Source organism: Lactuca saligna, chromosome 8, assembly GCF_052625555.1.
Source record: "Lactuca saligna cultivar CGN05327 chromosome 8, ASM5262555v1, whole genome shotgun sequence".
In the NCBI taxonomy this organism is placed as follows: Eukaryota; Viridiplantae; Streptophyta; class Magnoliopsida; order Asterales; family Asteraceae; genus Lactuca; species Lactuca saligna.
In genome coordinates this window covers 198,029,558-198,043,475 of record NC_136424.1, presented here as the reverse complement: position 1 = coordinate 198,043,475, position 13,918 = coordinate 198,029,558, and the positions used below count along the sequence as shown (strand labels likewise).

Here is a 13,918-nt window from a genome sequence, read left to right as displayed (position 1 = left end):
CTTTAAAGCCTAGTAAGCTTTATGGTCTATTTCAACCAGCAAATGACAATTCTTTCCATAAAACAGCCTATATGGTGTAGTACCAATAGGTGTTTTGAAAGTTGTTTGAAAGGCCCAAAGTGCATCATCAAGTTTATTCGACCATTCCTTTCGATTTCCTCCAACTGATCTCTTCAAAATCCTTTTTAATGCCTAATTTGCCACTTCAGTTTGTCCACTTGTTTGTGGATGATAGAATGTTGAGAACCTATTGATGGTTTTTGAGCATTCTAACACTCCTATTGCGTACATGCAACCCTAGAAACCTTGGATCTAAGTTTTATCTATGATACATGCAAAATTGATTTTCCAAGGTTCTTAACCTATCTAGCATACAAGGGAACTCTTAATCATAAAAGATAGTAAGAAAACATACCTTGTAGTACTTTGGATTCCTTGAGAACCTTGTGAGCTTAGCACCTCAAGTGTGATGTCTCAAATGTCTTACACAACACCAAATGCACTTGGAATAAACATTGAGAGAAATGTCACACTACTAAAAATGGCTAAGCCCTCTTGTTTCTTACACTAGTGCCGATTTTGGTCTACAAAATATTGCTTATATAGTGTGTCATAATTAGGGTTACACCATGTAAACCCTAATGTGACATGACTCTTTATTTCCATGACCCATGGGTTTGTAACTCCCATGGAGCATCCTATGGACCTTAGCCCAACTTCATAATCCATGGAGCATCTAGCCCACTATACAAGTATGGATGATTTACACAATCAACCCATATATTTAATTAGTCTCCTTTTGATCACTTAATTAATTCTAGATTAATTCTTGATCAATACTAATTAAATAATATTATTATTAATATATTAGAACTTATAATATATTAATAAACCATAAGTGTTATTTCTCTCATTTTAGTTTATCCAAATGCATGATTTCATGCAACCCAAATGGACCATGCTGATCAAGTCAAATACATCCAAGAATAGTTATGAACTTAGACACCTAATCTAACACCTATGGTGTACCCCATATCTTTTCAACACTTTATCTAATTGATCTTTTGCAAAGTGAGTGCCCCGATCACTAATAAGAGATTTAGGAACTCCAAATCTTGAGAATAGCTTTTTTAGAAATCGCACCACCACCCGAGCATCATTGTTAGGTAATGCTTGTGACTCCGCCCACTTAGATACGTAGTCGACTGACACAAGATATATTTATTCCCTTTTGACATTGGGAAAGGTCCCATAAAGTCATTCCCCAAATATCAAATATTTCACAAACTTAAATATTATGTTGGAGCATCTCATTTTGGGATGATATGTTCCCTACTCGTTGGCATGAATCACATTCTTTGACATATTGAACAACATCTTTAAAAATTGTGGGCCAATAAAACCCAATATCAAAAATATTTTTAGCCATGTAATGTGCTCCATGATATCCCCCAGTTGGCCCGCTATGGTAGTGTTCCAAGATTTCCTGACTTTCTTTCCAAAATAGACATCTTCTTATCATTCCGTTTGCGCAGCTTCGGCAAAGGTACGACTCGTCCCAAAAGTAGTACTTGATTTCTGAAAAGAATTTCTTCTTTTGCTGGTGGGTTAAATCTTTTCGAATATATTCAATAGCTAAGTAATTAGCTATATCCGCAAACCATGGCTCCTGCTATTACTAAAAGATACTCATAGGGAAAATCATCTCCAATCTTGTTTTCTTCCAGCTCCTTCAAATGTGGGTTCTCTAATCTTGACAAATCGTCGGCAGCTATGTTTTCCATTCCCTTTTTATCTTTTATTTCAATACCAAATTCTTTTAAAAGTAAGACCCAACGTATCAATCTGGGTGTAGCATCTTGTTTAGCAAAAAGATACTTTAGGACAGAATGGTCGGTAAAAACTATTGTCTTGGATAACACCAAATATGGTTGGAACTTATCAAAAGCATATACCACTGCTAGTAGCTCCTTCTTGGTAGTAGTGTAGTTCTCTTGAGTTGGGTTCAAAGTTTTTCTTGCATAGTAGATAGGTTGAAAATGTTTATCAACCCTTTTCCTTAAAACAACACCCACAACATAATCACTAGCATCACACATTAGCTCAAAAGGAAGATTCAAATTTGGTGCTATCATGATAGGAGTAGTGGTCAATCTTTCCTTTAATAAATGAAATGCTCCATGACATTCTTTAGATAAATCGAATGGATCATCCTTCAAGAGTAGTTTAGTCAAAGGCCTAGTGATCTTCGAGAAGTCTTCAATGAAGCGATGATAAAATCCCGCATGGCCAAGAAAACTTCTTACCCCTTTTACATTTGTTGGAGGGGGTAACTTAGCTATTATGTCCACTTTTGCTCTATCCACTTCTATCCCTTTCCTTGAAACTTTGTGTCCCAACACAATTCCTTCTTTTACCATGAAGTGGCACTTTTCCCAATTAAGGATAAGTTTTGTCGTTTCACATCTAGCTTGCATCAAGCCCAAATTAGATAAACAATCTTCAAAAGATGACCTGAACAACGAGAAATCATCCATAAAGACCTCCATAAATTTCTCGATCATGTCGTGAAAAATCAACATCATGCACCTATGGAAAGTAGCTTGTGTATTGCATAACCCAAAAGGCATGCATCTATATGCGAATGTGTTGGATAAGGTGTCTAAGTCCATAACTATTTCTGGTATGTACTTGACCCTACCCGGCATGGTCCATTTGGGTTGCATGGCACCATGCAATTGGATAGACTAAATGAGAGAAATAACACTTGGAGATTATTAATATATTATAAGTTCTAATATATTAATAATATTATTTTATTAGTTTGATCAAGAATTAATTTAGAATTAATTAAGTGATCAAAAGATAACTAATTAAATATATGGGTTGATTATGTAAATCATCCATATCTTGTATAGTGGGCTAAAAGGCTCCATGGACTATCAAGTTGGGTTCCACCCATAGGATGCTCCATGGGAGTTACAAACCCATGGGTCATGGAAATGAAGAGTCATGACACATTAGGGTGTAACCCTAGATGTGTCAACACTATATAAGTAACATGTTCTCCACCCAAAATCGGCTACACTAAGAAATAAGAGGGCTTGGCCGATTTTGAAGAGTGTGTGTTCTCTCATAAGTTCTTCCAAGAGCATTTGGTGTTGTGTGAAGCATTTGAGGCATCACACTTGGGGTGCTAGGCTCACAAGGTTTCAAGGAACACAAACAACAACAAGGTAAGTTATTCTATCTATACTTTATGTTAAAATTGTTCCCCAAGTATGCTAGATAGGAATATAACCTTGGAATTCAACTTTGCATGACAATTAGACAAACATAGATCCAAGGTTATTAGGGTTGCATGTACACTTACGAAGTGTTAGAATGCTCAAAACCCTTCAATGGTATCAGAGCCTAGGCTTGTTTGTTCTCATTTGTGCTTAAAAGTTGAAAACAGAATCGGAAATCTTGCTGTCTGCGAATGGACTCGTCGAGTCTATAGGGGGGACTCGTCGAGTCCATGAGTATCTTCAACCAACTCGGCGAGTCAGTTCGTGCACTCGGCGAGTAGGGTCGACTGAGTGAAGAATTTCGATTCAGTTGCTGGAAATGAATTAGAAACATTACCCTAAACTGTTTTGGTAATTGAAAACTTGTTTTTTGGTGGTATAATGTCTTTGCTAATTCATTTACAACAACTAGTTATCAAAATTACAAAGTTTTTAAATGTAATTTTTGATTGTGTTCATATTCATGTTCTTGTTCTTATGATGTTTTAGATGATCATAGGAATTATTTGTAACCTATGTGGTAGATTAATTCTTGATCATAATGTGTTTTAATGGAGTCCATAACTTATCCTTAAGTTATGGAAAACCAAGAGTCACACTTGAGTTAAAACCATTAAGAAAACACAAGAGTTAGAAAAATGAAGAGTCTTCATTTTATTACTCTATTAAACTCATAAGTTACAAGAAATGAAAAGTTTTGAAAGTTACAAAACTTGCCCTCAAGTTTTGGAACAAGTAAAGTTAAGTTAAAACTTTAAGTTCCAACCCCTAGAATTTTAAAAGTTAAAATTCAACCCTTATACTTATATTATGATGATTTAATAATTATATATATATGTATAAGAATAAAGTCGTCTTACCGCTAGTACGCCTCATTCACGAAGCCGGTCTATAAGGTGGGTATAAGGTTGTTGCCTATAAAATGGTGACTTAATGGGTGTATATTCTCACCCACCGCTTGCTTGACTGGTGGAGGGTCGTTAGCCGAACGGGTAAGACAAGGACTTATAAATTCTCATTCAAAGTATGATGAATATAATAAAGTAACTAAATGTTTATTAAATTCCCAATCTTAGTTACTTTAGGAAAAATGTGAATAAGGTGCTAATCCATGAAATTACACTTTACACTTTGTCTAAGTCGTTGGTGGAGTGTGTGTGGTTAACCGGCACACTAACTTGGACTTAACAAGGTAGGTAAAGGGTGACTTAAGGTTTATTATAGTATCGGTGGAGCGTGTGTGGTTTACCGGCACATCGATTGAGTGATAAACTTTAAGGGTACCCAGTGATTTGCATGGTTACTTCACACCTCATTTTGTGATCCTCGGCATCCCAGTCACAAAACTTGGAGGGCACTCTCGTGATTGAAACATGCCTTTGAAAAGTTCATTGGATCTCAAAGAATCTAGGAATTTCTAAAACCAATAAAAACTAAATATCTAATATTTCGGTTTTCGTGGTGGAAATTGGTGAATCGTCATTCACCTACCTTTCAAATATGGTATAGCTTAGATTACGGCATACCTCTTCTAAGTTATATTATATTGTGATTGGATCCTAGCCTTAATATTGCATTTGGGTGTTTTATTAAGGACTCTCTTAAATCTAAACTAAATTCGTTCTTCTCTTTCAGATGTCTTCAAATAATGCTTCTGGCTCGAATCCTAATGGCTCCTTTACTCTTATGAGTTTGTGTGGGAAAGTCACCTTTGATGGATCCAACTTCAATAAATGGATCAGAAACATCAGGATGATTACCCACTACGAGGACAAAGAATATGTCCTTGACAAGGAGCTTAAGGAAATTGATGAGTCCACTGCAACTCCCCAGGAGATCGCTGACTTTCATTCTCATGAAAGAGATGCAACCAAGGTGGCTTGCATCATGTTGGCCACCATGACAGCTGAACTCCAAAAGTCTTATGAGGATTTCTACCCTTATGAAATGCACCAAGATTTGATGGAAAGATACCATCAAAGTGCACGACAAGAGAGGTACGAAGTCATCTGCTCCATGATAACAACCATGATGAAGGACGGAGAGTCCGTCACGAGCCACATGCAGAAAATGCAAAGGTATGTGGATCGTTTGCTGAAGCTCAATGTGAACTTCCCTGAGGAGCTTGCAATAGATATCATTTTGCACTCCTTACCATCGTGCTATGATCAATTCCGCATGACATATCACATGAACAAGGAAGAGGTCACCCTCAGCAAACTTCAGGGACTTCTCAAGACCGCAGAAACAGGTCTTAAGGGGAAGTCGGTTGCTATCACTCCTACTCCAGACTCAACTCCGGTCTTGGCAATTGGGCAAAGTCGAGGGAGGAAGAGAAAGAGATCTTCGAAGGGTACCAAGGCTCGGACCCTTGATGGCTCTTCTTCAAGTGGAACCAAGAAAGGTTTCATTACTCCTTCTTCTGACCCAAAAGAGGCTGAATGCTTCTATTGCCATGAAAAAGCTCATTGGAAGCGGAACTGCCCAAAGTACCAGCAGGATGTGAAGGATGGAAAAGTCAAACCCAACCATGCAGGTATTTACACTATCATTTCTAATAACTCACCCCATTCGAAATCTTGGGTCCTTGATACCAGTTGCGGTATTCATATTTTTTGTGACTTGCAGGGACTAGGAAGAAGTGAGAATGTGGAGCAAGGAAGAATAAACTTAATCATGGGGAATAGGAAAGTTACTCCTATCACCAAGATTGGAGTTTATACTTTATCGCTAAGTAGTGGGTTAAATTTAGATTTGAATAAATGTTGTTATTCGCCAGAAATGGCAAGAAATATTATTTCCTTTCATGCATTGTACAAACAAGGTTTCACCTTTTCGTTTGATAATGAAGTTGGTTCGATTAATGCTTTCTTTAATAATGTACTTTATTTTAAAGCATTACCTTGTGATGGTGTGTATGAAGCTGTATCTATTGTAGATAACTTAGGAAATAATGTTTTGTGTATTGATTCTACTAATAATAATAACTTGGATAAAGCATCATTATGGCATTGTCGTCTTGGACATATAAGCAAGAAACGCATAGGCCAACTCCAAAAGGATGGAGTCTTGGAGTCGTTTGACCTAAAGTCAAATGATAGTTGCGAATCATGCTTACTTGGAAAAATGACAAAGTCACCCTTCACAGGCTCGTGTGAAAGGGGTGAAGGTTTGTTGGACCTTATACACACAGATGTGTGTGGACCATTCAAACATGCCACAAGGGATGCTAATCGTTATTATTTGACTTTTACTGATGATTACAGTAGATATGGAAATGTCTACTTAATCAAGCATAAGTCAGAGACTTTCGAGAAGTTTAAGGAATTTAAACAGGAAGTCGAGAATCAATTGTGCAGGAACATTAAGATGCTTCGATCCGATCGAGGTGGTGAGTATCTTAGTTCAGAGTTCCTCGACTATCTAAAGGAATGTGGGATTGTCTCACAATTGACACCTCCCAGGACACCGCAGTTGAATGGTGTGGCTGAGAGGCGTAATCGAACCTTGTTGGACATGGTTCGTTCCATGATGAGTCGAGCTTCGCTACCAATCTTATTCTGGGGGTATGCCTTAGAGACTGCCGCCCATATCCTTAATCTAGTCCCTACAAAGAAAGTTGCCAAAACTCCTCACGAGATGTGGACTGGTAAAGTACCTAAACTAGACCACATCAAGATTTGGGGTTGCGAGGCTTTCGTGAGACGCGAGACTCATGATAAGCTCGAACCCCGAAGCGAGAGGTGTATTTTCATCGGCTACCCACAGCAATCCTTTGGTTACCTCTTCTACAGACCTAGTGACAATGTGGTCTTTGTAGCAAGAAGAGGAGTCTTTCGAGAAAGATAGTTTATAAGCCAAGGAGACAGTGGGAGGCATGTTGATCTTGAAGAAATTCAAGAGTCAAGTGGTGAAGGAACTTCAAACTCTAGCCCTCAACTTGAGGAGGAAACTCCTGTTGAGCCAATTGACGAATCTGTACCTCTGAGGAGTTCCACGAGAGTTAGGAGTGCACCTGAGCATTACTATGGATTCCATATTACTGTAGAAGGTGAGACACTTATTAGTGATGAGACACTAGTAAGTCAAGATGACCCTAACAGCTACGAGGAAGCCATGGCAGGCCCGAGTCTGCTAAATGGAAAGAGGCTATGGATAGCGAGATACAATCCATGTATGACAATCAAGTTTGGAACTTGGTTGAGAATGTACCAGGTCGAAAGACTGTAGGGTGCAAATGGGTCTTCAAGAAGAAGACCGACATGGATGGTAAAGTACACACTTATAAGGCTAGACTGGTTGCAAAGGGCTTCTCTCAAATTCCTGGAGTGGATTATGATGAGACCTTTTCTCCGGTAGCCAAGATTAAGTCTATTCGGGTTCTGTTAGCTATAGCCGCATTTCATGACTATGAAATTTGGCAAATGGATGTCAAAACCGCTTTCCTTAATGGGAAGTTGGCTGAAGATGTTTACATGAGTCAGCCAGAGGGTTTTGTCAGCAACGAGTACCCTAATAGAGTGTGTAAGCTTGAGAAGTCCATTTATGGATTAAAGCAAGCACCTCGCAGATGGAATCTTTGCTTTGATGAAAAGGTCAAGGAATTTGGCTTTTCTAGGAGTGAAGATGAATCTTGTGTATATGTCAAGGCTAGTGGGAGTATAGTTAGCTTTTTGGTATTGTATGTGGATGACATACTACTCATAGGAAACAACATTCCAACCCTGCAGGAAGTAAAGTCCTGGCTTGGAAAGTGTTTCGCTATGAAGGACCTTGGTGAAGCTGCCTATATTTTGGGGATAAGGATCTCGAGAGATCGGAGTAAAAGACTAATTGGACTTAGTCAAAGTACCTACTTGGAGAAGGTTCTGAAGAGATTCAGAATGCAAGAATCCAAGAAAGGAGAGTTACCCATCCAGAGTAATGCCAAATTGAGTAAGACACAAAGCCCTAGCACTGAGGCTGAGATAGCAGAAATGAGTCGAGTACCTTATGCTTCGGCTGTAGGTTCGATCATGTATGCTATGACGTGTACTCGACCTGATGTAGCCTTTGCCTTGAGCATGGTTAGCAGGTTTCAGGGGAACCCTGGCAAGGCACACTGGACTGCGATAAAGAATATTCTCAAGTACCTACGAAGGACTAAGGACTGGGTCCTTACCCTCGGTGGGAGTGATGACTTGAGAGTTGTAGGGTATAGTGATGCTAGCTTCCAGACTGATAGGGATAACTTCCGCTCTCAGTCGGGCTGGGTCTTTACCCTAAATGGAGGAGCAATTTCTTGGAAGAGTTCCAAGCAAGAGACAGTGGCAGATTCTACTTGTGAATCAGAGTATATTGCAGCTAGCGAAGCGGAAAAGGAGGCGTTATGGCTGAGGAACTTCATTGGAGACCTTGGAGTTGTACCAGCTATTAAAGAGCCAATGGAAATTTTCTGTGATAGTGAAAGTGCTGTTGCCTTAGCCAAGGAACCAAGGGATCACGGGAAATCCAGACACATCGACAGAAAATACCATTTCATCAGACATCGGATCGAAGAAGGACTCCTCATGGAAAAGAGGGTATCATCAGATGAGAATCCGGCAGATCCCCTCACGAAGGGACTGACTCAGGTTAAGCATCTCCAGCATGCTCGGAGCATAGGGCTGAAGGATGATATTAGATTTAGTAGTTAGATAATCTCGAAATTTGTAAAGTGTAATTGACATTTGATGATGAATAAAAGTGTTTTATTTATGAGTAAAGTGTTGCTATCTCTTGTCGATCGTTTACTATATTTCTTTTGCATGTTTTGACTTCCAGAATAATTTTGTTTGGTATAACATATTATTCAAACCTCCACAGTCAGTCATATGTTGGAAGTAGGTATGAATCAAGACTGTCATGTTTGGTTGTAGAGGTCTGGGACAAGGCTACAACAATCATGAGTGCTCATAAGTTCTGAGCATTGGACTCAACCCACGCTCACTGGAATCACTTCATGGAATTCTATCTCGAGTGATCGTGAGACGGTAATATCATATAAATCTTTAAACCTAGAGATATGATTTGTTACTTACAAGTTGGTTATGCATTGATTGTACGAAAAACACATTGGTAACTCGATGTTATAAAATCGCGCTCTTATGTGTAATTCAATGAGTAGTAGAACAAACATATGAGTCGAAGTTTATCTGTTCCTTCTTGGATTAGAAGCTGATATCTGGGCCCCTCGATGATTTTGTTTTGACCTATGTATCGGGCCCGGTCAGAACTAAATTGATGTGTTCAATGAAGTTCTTTGTCAAACAAATCGGAAATCGGGAAACAAATTGTTGGACAATAAGTAAGACATTGTTCCATGTATTTGTCCGACTGATATCTAGAACAGAGGATTATATGATCACGTATCTTAAATGGCGTACTATCATCTTCTCAGTTTCGAGAAATCTTGAAAAGAGCTACGATTGCCGATCGGTTCCTGAAGTCATACTTGCAGTAATAGTTATTAGACTTATCCAAGTGGGAGACTGTTGGATAAGGTGTCTAAGTCCATAACTATTTCTGGTATGTACTTGACCCGACCCGGCATGGTCCATTTGGGTTGCATGGCACCATGCAATTGGATAGACTAAATGAGAGAAATAACACTTGGAGATTATTAATATATTATAAGTTCTAATATATTAATAATATTATTTGATTAGTTTGATCAAGAATTAATTTAGAATTAATTAAGTGATCAAAAGATAACTAATTAAATATATGGGTTGATTATGTAAATCATCCATATCTTGTATAGTGGGCTAAAAGGCTCCATGGACTATCAAGTTGGGTTCCACCCATAGGATGCTCCATGGATGCTCCATGGGAGTTACAAACCCATGGGTCATGGAAATGAAGAGTCATGACACATTAGGGTGTAACCCTAGATGTGTCAACACTATATAAGTAACATGTTCTCCACCCAAAATCGGCTACACTAAGAAATAAGAGGGCTTGGCCGATTTTGAAGAGTGTGTGTTCTCTCATAAGTTCTTCCAATAGCATTTGGTGTTGTGTGAAGCATTTGAGGCATCACACTTGGGGTGCTAGGCTCACAAGGTTTCAAGGAACACAAACAACAACAAGGTAAGTTATTCTATCTATACTTTATGTTAAAATTGTTCCCCATGTATGCTAGATAGGAATATAACCTTGGAATTCAACTTTGCATGACAATTAGACAAACATAGATCCAAGGTTATTAGGGTTGCATGTACACTTAGGAAGTGTTAGAATTCTCAAAACCCATCAGAATGTTCCACTTGGGCACTTAAAAGTGGTCTTCTCTTGGTCTTTTGGGTCGATTGGAATTCGAAAATACCCTGAAAAGCCATCGAGAAAACAATAATATAGATGACCGGAGAGCCTTTCGAGCATTTGATCGATAAATGGCAACAGAAAGTGATCCTTACATGTGGCATCATTTAGTTTTCTGTAGCCGATGCAAACGTGCCACCCGGTTACTGTTTTTGTTGGAATTAACTCGTTATCTTCATTGATCACTACCATTATTCATCCTTTTTTCGGTACCACTTGCACCGTACTTACCCATAGGCTATTGGAGATTGATTAAATGATCCTAACATCTAATAGTTTAACCACCTCCTTTTTCACAACTTCTTGCATGTTTGGGTTAAGTCTTCTTTGGCGTTGAATTACAGGTTTAGCTCCATCTTCTAAGTTAATCCTATGAGAACAATAAGCTGGACTAATTCCCTTGATATCGGTTATCTTCCATGCTATAGCACCTTGCCTCTTCCTTAGTACACCCACAAGGCTTTCTTTTTCATGTTTGGCTAAATCAACAACTATAACTACTGGTTTATATTTTCCATCTTCAAGAAAGGCATACTTCAAGTGATCTGGTAGTGCTTTAAGTTAAGTTTTTGTGTTCTAAATGCTGAACACATCGATCCCGGTGAGGGGACTCGTCGAGTCTTGGGTAAAACTAGTGATTGATCGGGTTTCTTCGAATGGACTCGTTGAGTCGTTCGATGCTACTCGGCGAGTCGGGTGTTCTGCACTTCTGATTATATTATTATATTCAGCTTCATCGAGCAGTATCTTTATCTCCAGCAGGTCTCTTTCAACATTAAATTCTTTTTCAAAGGTGACGTTGGACTTGTTTTGCTCCTCTTCATTCCATTCCTCTATTAAATCTTCCAACATATCAGTCGAGAATGCCATGTCATCATTATTCCTTGCATGCTTCATGGCTTGATCAACTCCAAAAGTGATTGATTTGTCTCCCACCCAAAGAGTAAGTTTAGAAACTCGCATGTCAACTATAACACTCACGGTGTTTAGGAAAGGTCTTCCAAGTATGATCGGGACTTGAGGGTCCGCTTCCATATCTAATACTATGAAGTCTGCAGGGAACATGAACTTATCAACTTTCACCAATAGATCTTTGCATATTCCCCTTGGGAATTTGACCGTTTTATTTTCTAGGTGAATTGCCATTCGAATTGGCCTTGGCTCCGGAAGATCTAATTTCTTGAGAGCGAGTACGACATGAGATTTACACTTACTCCTGAATCAGCCAATGCATATATGGTAGCTAAGTTTCTGAATTGACAAGGCAAAGTTAAGCTTCCTGGATCACCCTTTTTCTTAGGTAGTTTGTTCAACATGGCAGCTGAATACTTCTCATTTAGGACCACTTTCTTCACTTCTTCCATCTTCTTTCTATTAGTTAGAACTCCTTGAGGAATTTGGTATATTTAGGCATTTGTGCAACCGCCTCTATGAATAACATATTAATTTGAAAAGCCTTTATGTGTTCCAGAAACTTCTGGTAGTCAACATCATTCTTTTCTTATCTAGCTCGATCTGGAAATGGCAGTGGAGGCTGATATGGCTTAACAGGAGGCTTGTTTTCTGTTCAAGTGGGGGACTCGTCGATTCCGTAACTTCGACTCAGCGAGTCGGGTCGAGAATTTGTGATTCTTCATGTTCTTCTTCTTCCTCTTGCATCGTCTTAGTATCCTCTTGCTGAATAGGGGCCAGAGGAGTTATAATCTTCCAACTCCTAGTTGTCACGATATTTATATGTGCACCTTTTGGGTTACTTTCGGTATTACTAGGAAGTCCACCCGGTCGTCTCTCGTTCACTTGTTGTGCAAGTTAGCCCATCTGCTTTTCTATGTTGAGAATGGATGCTTGTTGATTCCTAAGCAGAGTTTGTTGATCTTTCATCATAATTTGGTGTTCTCTCAACATGTTTTGTTGATCTTCGATTGCAACATTAGTATCGTTATGTCTTTCCTCGGACACGACTACGAATTTTGTAAGCATGTCTTCCAAATCTGATTTCTTTTCATGCACAGGTTCCTCCTTTTGATAAAATCCTCTATCTTTTTACTTATATTTTTCCTCCCTTGTCTTTTTTACTCATCATATGGTAGCCATTTTTTCTTGGGTTTTCGCCAATTTTCATCATACCTATCACCATTTGAATAGCACACTTGTAATTTCCGGTCCTGTTCTCATCAAGGTCACAATCTTTAATAAGCTGGGGCCCTCTACAGTTTTCACATCGCACTCTAATGACATGGATGGATTGATCCATCTTAGTCATTCTTCGGTCCATGCTTTCTAATTTTGCCATCATTGCTATCATGTCATCAATAATAGAATTTACCGCCCCTCGAGTTAAGTCATTCCTTGGGTTATGATATTCTCTAGAGTGCTTAGAGAATTATTTAATTAGTTCTTTTATCACCGGGGGTGGTTTCATTGTGAGAGGTCCTTGCGAATCAAGGAGTTGCCTAGTTGTTACAGTGACTCAATCATAGAAAATGGAGACTTCTTGTTGACTGTTTAGATCATGATGTGGGAAATTCCTTAGTAGGCCCTTGTATCTCCCCCATGCCTCATAAAATGACTCTCTAACTTGTTGTTCAAAATTGGCTATGGATTTCTTCAGCTTGGCTATCTTTGAGGGAGGGCAAAATTGGTCTATAAATTATTCTTTCATTTTAGCCCAAGTAATGATGGATCTTGGAGGGAGTGATTTCAGCCAATCTTTCACGTCCCCCTTAAATGTGACCGGTAGCATACGAAGTAAAACGGTATGGCGAGGTACATTAGGAACATTGAAGTAGTCAGCTACGTCATTGACCTCATCTAAATGTTTGTATGCGTCTTCGTGATCCTTCCCGTAGAATGGGATCTCCTTAAGTTGAGCAAGTATGTGGCCTTTAAGTTCAAAAGTGGCAGTTGTGGGAATTGCAGGTTGCACGAGTCCTGGGCCGGTATCATCACGTATTCTTTTCTTCCATTTGCCCATGGGGACTTCATCGATGTTCGTCATGGTGTTGTCGGGTTCACTTTCTAGGTTGCTTCCTTCTTCGTATTCGGATTCGTAATTGTACTCAAATTCAGTTTCTTTTGTATTATCTTCAAAACTCTCCAACTTGCTTTCTTCTCTCTTTTCACTACCAGACTCACTTGCCTTCTTGTTTTTCTTCTTTCCAAAGACTGATTTAAGGTCCATGAACGGTGATTTCTTTGGCAGATTAGTGCTTTCAACATCTTTGTCTTTGTTGTTCTTAAGGGAGGATTCCAGGTCTTCAAACGAAGGAACCATACGTGTGTTGGAC

General features: G+C 39.0%; 1 non-coding gene across 1 annotated transcript; it reads left to right on the top strand.

The window, feature by feature from the left end:
* The first annotated feature begins 13,138 nt into the window (after positions 1–13,138).
* On the top strand, positions 13,139–13,245 carry LOC145013647 (small nucleolar RNA R71). The gene has a single exon (XR_013665195.1). It is a non-coding gene; the product is annotated as a small nucleolar RNA R71 (small nucleolar RNA).
* Positions 13,246–13,918: the final 673 nt, after the last annotated feature.